This window comes from Pygoscelis adeliae, unplaced genomic scaffold (genome assembly GCF_000699105.1).
Source record: "Pygoscelis adeliae isolate BGI_AS28 unplaced genomic scaffold, ASM69910v1 Scaffold124, whole genome shotgun sequence".
Lineage (NCBI taxonomy): Eukaryota > Metazoa > Chordata > Aves > Sphenisciformes > Spheniscidae > Pygoscelis > Pygoscelis adeliae.
In genome coordinates, this window is record NW_008824791.1 from 5,604,009 (window position 1) to 5,609,839 (window position 5,831).

Consider the following 5,831-nt stretch of genomic DNA (forward strand, 5'->3'; position numbering starts at 1 on the left):
GGACTTTCAAAGAAATTCTTACAGTCCAGATGTTTTTAAGGCTACTTTTGTGGAACTGGCAACTCAGTGCCCTTCTTGAAGGGCTAAGCTGAATCTATCAGCTTATCACTAATATTTCTTATTCCATGGAAGTTGCTCTTGCTGCAGTTGGAAGCGTTGTCTTTTATTATTATGTTTTCAATATGCAGCTGTTGTTGGAAAACGTTTGAAAGACTTGAAGCTTCAATTCTGTGTATTGCATTACATTGTCTTGAATTTAAGATTGGTGAAAATGATGTCTTGTACTTTATCTTCATTATAGATCTTAACACAGTAAATTAATCTATAACTGCTATTAAAATACAAGTATGGTATTTCAGTTGACCCATTAAAATATTAGCCTTTGATTGCTGAACAATAGCCCTGTAAACAAAGGAAGCTGCTGTTCACCTAAGACAGCGTGTCTGTTATCTTGGATACATGAACATTATTATTTTTTCAGGAATTAGTCACTTCTACAAATCTTTTTTCCTTCCCTCCCAGATATGGCATGTTAAGGTGACCAGAACGTAAGTACTTCCTTGTCTGTAAAAGCACATATATCATCCTACTGATCTTGTTTAGAAGGCACGGGGGAAAACGTCTGTGCAGCCTTATCACAAAAGTAAACATTGAATTTGTCTAGTGACCACTCAAAGGAAAGGGAATGTTGTTGGTGCTCCTCAGTTTTGCAGGAGCATGTGTATACGTTATTAAGCCCATAACCACCCATTTATGTCTATTTACAGAAGAGTAATAAAATTGCTCTTGTTCGATAGCATTAGTCTGTCCTTCCAGGTTTGGAAAACAGCACTCCTCTGCATTTGAGTCAACCTGGAAAATAATATGAAACACCAGTTGCTGGAGAAATGTGCCTTCCCAAAAACCTTTGGGAAAGGCATTGTGAGCCTACTCTTTGGGATCCCAAATTTAGACTGAACTGTTAGAAGTTTACAGCTCTTGATTTTTGGTCCTGGTTTGTTTTATATTACTTTAAGCACTGGCAGCAAGAAAACTTGCTGGTTAGAGTTTACGTACTGCTTTTGAATAGAAGTTTTCTGAATGTAGTGGGGGGGTGTTTGCTTGCTTTTTTCCATGTGGGTTCCTTAGCAAAATGTGTCTTTAATTTAGAAACAGTAACAGTACTCAGAAAGCAAAATGAGCAACTGATTGAATGAAGGGCATTTAAATTGCTACAGACAGCAATAACAGCCTTTGTGCATTAAGTAAACACAAAGTTGTGCCAGTGGCAGAGACAGATCCTGCCCATCTCTCTCACTCAAACAGGCTTCAGCTGGCTTTGAAACGATGAAGTGTTTCACCTGCTAGCAGGATCCCTTGCCCTATTGGCCAAACTGATCTGTAAAGCAGTTAGAAAGGCCCAGCTTTCTCGTTCCAGGGGAAACTGATCTTACAAACTTCTTTTCCTGATGAAGGGAAGACTCTATGCTTGTTTCTAGCTATCCTGATTTTATGACCTGTTCCTGTATAGGCTAACCAGACACTTGCTGGAGGTGTATTTTAAGACTAAAATAACTGCAGAAGGATAAAGTAGTTGTAAGTACCAGCCTTGCTTGGGAGCTAAAATTGCTTCTGAAAGCAATATTTATGAGCTTGTAAAAATCCTTCCTGATGTGACTGTGTGCCTTTAGATACCAACCGTGTGATGTACTAATGATAATTAGCTTAGTAATGATCCATCGTATTAAGTATGAGTACAGGGAAATAATACTCTTTTTGGATTAAACAAATCTGTTTAAAGAGGGTGAACTTCTACTGGGTCTGATGGGGCATGTGTACTTTGTTGAGCCTGAACCCTAGAGTCCCAACAGGTGAGGAAGAGGAGAGGAGTATTTTCACTTGATTCTTAGTGCCCTCTCCTTAAATTCTTTCCTTCTAATAATTCTTTCTAAGGCTCCTAAAGCCACAGTGCATCCCCTGGGACAAGGTAAGGGTGACTGACAGGTTTATAAGAGGAGTTACTTGCCAGCAGGAGGCAGCTGCTACAAACCTGCCATTCCTGGAATGCAAAGTAGATGTCTATCAGCAGTTTGAAGCGCGAAGCAGAAATCACAAGGTTGCCAGCTTTCCTTACCCAATCTCCATTTCTGCATGCTTAAAACTTCACGCATGCCCCCCCGCCCCTTCCCCCCCGGCCTGTTTAACTAGGAGGTTATTTCCAGTTCTTCATCTCTCAGCAAATATTCATATGTGCATGCTGAAGTAGTGCTTTGGATTCCCTGTTTTGGGTGGTACTGTCTCAGTCCACTGGACTTGAGCACACTCTAGACATGAAATGTATGGGTAAGCTGGAGCAGTAACTCAAAAGGTGTTGAGGTTTTGCTGCTTGAGTCTCAGTTAACTGGAGTTATTTATAATTTCCGCTTGTAGAAAGTCATAACAGACCCATTTCTAGAAACACAGATCACAAATAACTACAAAATCACAGATAAATCTATTGAACTAATATAAACTAAAGATAATGCAGAATTTTGCCTCCCAAGCACCCAAGAAGCATGGATGAATAGGCAGGCTTTGCAGCATGCCCTGAATATCAGTATAACACACGAAGGAAACAAATCTGAGAGTCCTGGAGAATACATGCCTCCAGCTTAGAGATGTACAAATCTATTTATTGCCTGAGCACAGGTGCTCTGATTTCATACACAATGGCAAAGAAAAGCTCATTTCTGTGCCTTGAATGCAAGGCACAGAAGTTGTGTAGTAAACCTGCGTTTGATGCTTTTCTTAGCTGTGTTTCCAGTTTAAGAGTCCCTGTGTTGGCAAAATGGTGCTCTGCAGTATATCTTGTGTCAGACACAACAAAGATGATGCTTGCTTTAATTTTCTGGATGGCTTTTTAAATTCAGCCAGCAGAAATAATCCCAAATGGCTAAAATGACAAAGTCTGACAGGCTTAGCCCTGAAAGTTACCACCTCGTATGTCTGCTCTGTATGTTTTTGCTCCTGGAGCAAAATCAACAGGAGGGAGGTAGTGCTTCCACTGAAGCAGCTGAGATGCAAAGTCTGAGGGCTCGCTCAAGCTGCCAGGGAAGGTGAACTTGCCCGGGGCCACTGGATGCTGACAAGAGAGATGCAAGCACCGACTCCATCAGGACCAGAACAAAGGCAGTAATCTCTGGCAAGGGGGCAGAGTGAAGCACTGAAATAGATCCTGTCCTCACCTCCCTGGTGTAATTAACTCGCCTTCATGTTTCCTACTGAGGCTGTATAAATTGCAGCGTGCTGGCTATGAGTCCTTTGACACATCTCCCTCCAGAAGGCTTTGGTCCTTGCTTCATTACTTCATGAGCATTACCAAGTGCTCTGTGTTTTCCAGTCTGCAAAATACCAGATTCTTCAAGCCCAGACGTGACAACCTCACATAACAGGGATTCTCGCGCCTCTGTCACAGGAGGGCAAGTCTTTGCCTCATGCATTTCAAAGGGTCGCTTTAGTTCCTATGGAGGTACCACCTGAGCTAGCTTTAAACTCAGCTGTGTAACCATGAGCAGAGCACTCGGCAAAAACCTGCCTGGGAAACGTGGTTGCTACATAGGTGGGGTTAGTCTGTGATGCACTCCTTGGTGCCTTTTCCATGTTCTCTACTTGCATCTGTTGGACTGCAACGTACTCCTATGCTGCTTGTCAAACCTGCCTGGAGGATACCTCCCCTGCTTATTGTAATCATAACTGTAGCAACTGCTGCATTTGCTTATATGCAAGAATGATGTCCAGAAAGTAAGTATGCATTCCTTGCTGTTTCTAGTGTTGAAGTTGAGGGTTTGGTTTTTTTTGTCTCCTTTTGGAAAATTAGTTCCTCATCTGTGTTTGCTCTTTATTTCATGTCCCTCTGCCATCTGTTTTAATCTAGCTGAGGGGGATGGGAGGAGGCAAGCCAGCTTCTCAAGCAGCCTGCTGGGAGGGGGGAGGGAGAAGCAGCAAGCATGGCATGGTCCACAGGATGACAGGCTTGCTTATATAAAACTAACATGCCTCCCAAATGCAGTTTCAGTTGTTGGATAACTGGACGGTGAACCTGTTATGAATGTGATCATTTTGGCTGGAGAAGGGGAAAATTGCAGACCCATATTCCTAATTCTCCAGAGGAGAAGGCGGTGAGTTTTTTGGTTTTTTTTTTTTTTTGCTATAATTCATTAGATGAGGGGATTCAGTTTCCTCTCTTATTTGAGGCTGATCTGAATCCCTAGTCCAGAGCTCTCAGGATAGCGGTCTGGATAGTTGCCTTTTGTATTGTATATGGTGTGGAAGAGCCCCAGAGGCTCTCCAGGTGCTGGACAGTAGTGCCCGTGGGAGCTGCTTCCTGCCAGCTCTTCTGCTGCTGATGTTCTGAGCTGTGTAAATAAATATCTGTGAGAAATGAAGTAGTGTCTGGGCACCCGAGCCCCCTGTGTGAGCTCTACACTGAGCGAAATGGTACCTTCATGATGGTAAGTATTCTATATGGACAAAGTCCCATGTAACCATGTGGTCAACACCCTGCCCTTAGATGCACGTGTCCCCTTGGATGGGTGGTTGGGATCTGAGCTTGGACCCTCCATATCATGAGTGGGCCATTCACTTCCTATCCCCACTCTTTAGCCACCCACCCTTAGTTTAGTTTGATCTAACAGCCTGAAATGTTCCGTTCAACCAAAAGTTTTCTGTATTAGGAAAAGACATTTAAAAAATATGTTATTAGTTCTGTTGAGGGAAAAGCAAAGGTTTTTTTCATTTTGCTTTTGTTTCAAGTTTTCCTTTGGATTGGCAGTGAATCAAAGAAGTGACTATTCACCCATCTCTATATAATTTGTGCAACTAGTTTCATACTGTGCAGGAGGGGCTTTCTTTCATGATTATCAACTAAATTTGTACAGCGAGGTGAAAATGCAGAATGGCTTTGCTTGTGTTTCAAAACACTGCCTTGCAGATAAGGGCTTGAAACCTGTAGGAATCACAAAGCAGCATTGCAGCAAGGAGGCTGAGAGGTAGTTTTACTTCCTTTGAATGGTAACAAAATGCAGCCTTGTTTCTCCCACTTCCCACTCATCCTTATGCTTCGGGGCCATGTGTTCTTTGCTAGCCCTCTGAAAACACATGTGTACACGGTTGTAAGTCTCAAACCTTTTTCACCGATACACCTACCTCTGAAACTCTATTATAAGGAGGAGTTAAACTGGAAAACACTTCCTCCCTCCTCGCCCCTGCCATTAATAGGCATTTTGGTGCAATAGCTCCTGTTTTACCTGACTTCTAAGACAATGTGGGCACCTTTTGTCTTAGTTCTTTGGGAGTTTTATCAAATGTGTTTTTTATTGTAACAACTGTGAAAGCTCTTATTCAACTGGAAGAAACTACCCTGTTTACTCCTGGATAGTAACAAAACAATATTTTAAATATGTGTCTGGAAAAGATCTCTGTTTCAATCTACAATATAAGAAAACCTAATTTTCAAACTATCACCTGGGCCAACAGTAGGATATTTCTTTTTCTGCTGTGTGCTCACCAGGACGGCTTTGAGGGAGAACTGGTCTTGGAAGAGTTTGTTGGAAGAGGAGTGGAGGTGATGTGTCAGTGTGCTCCTCCTCTGCAGCAGGGGTTCTGTGTGACACAAGAACAGTACAAGTCTGTGGTTAATCACTTACAACTTGGAGAGATGGCAAAAATCACAGAATCTGCAATCTCATCTCTGCCTAGTTTTTGAAGACTGCTGCTTTTTTACAAAGGCTATTTTACTGCATACTTCCCAGTGTCTTTCCTTGTACTTCTTTTCACCGTGTCGTTTGTCTTTATTCTAGCCCTCCTCTGATAAT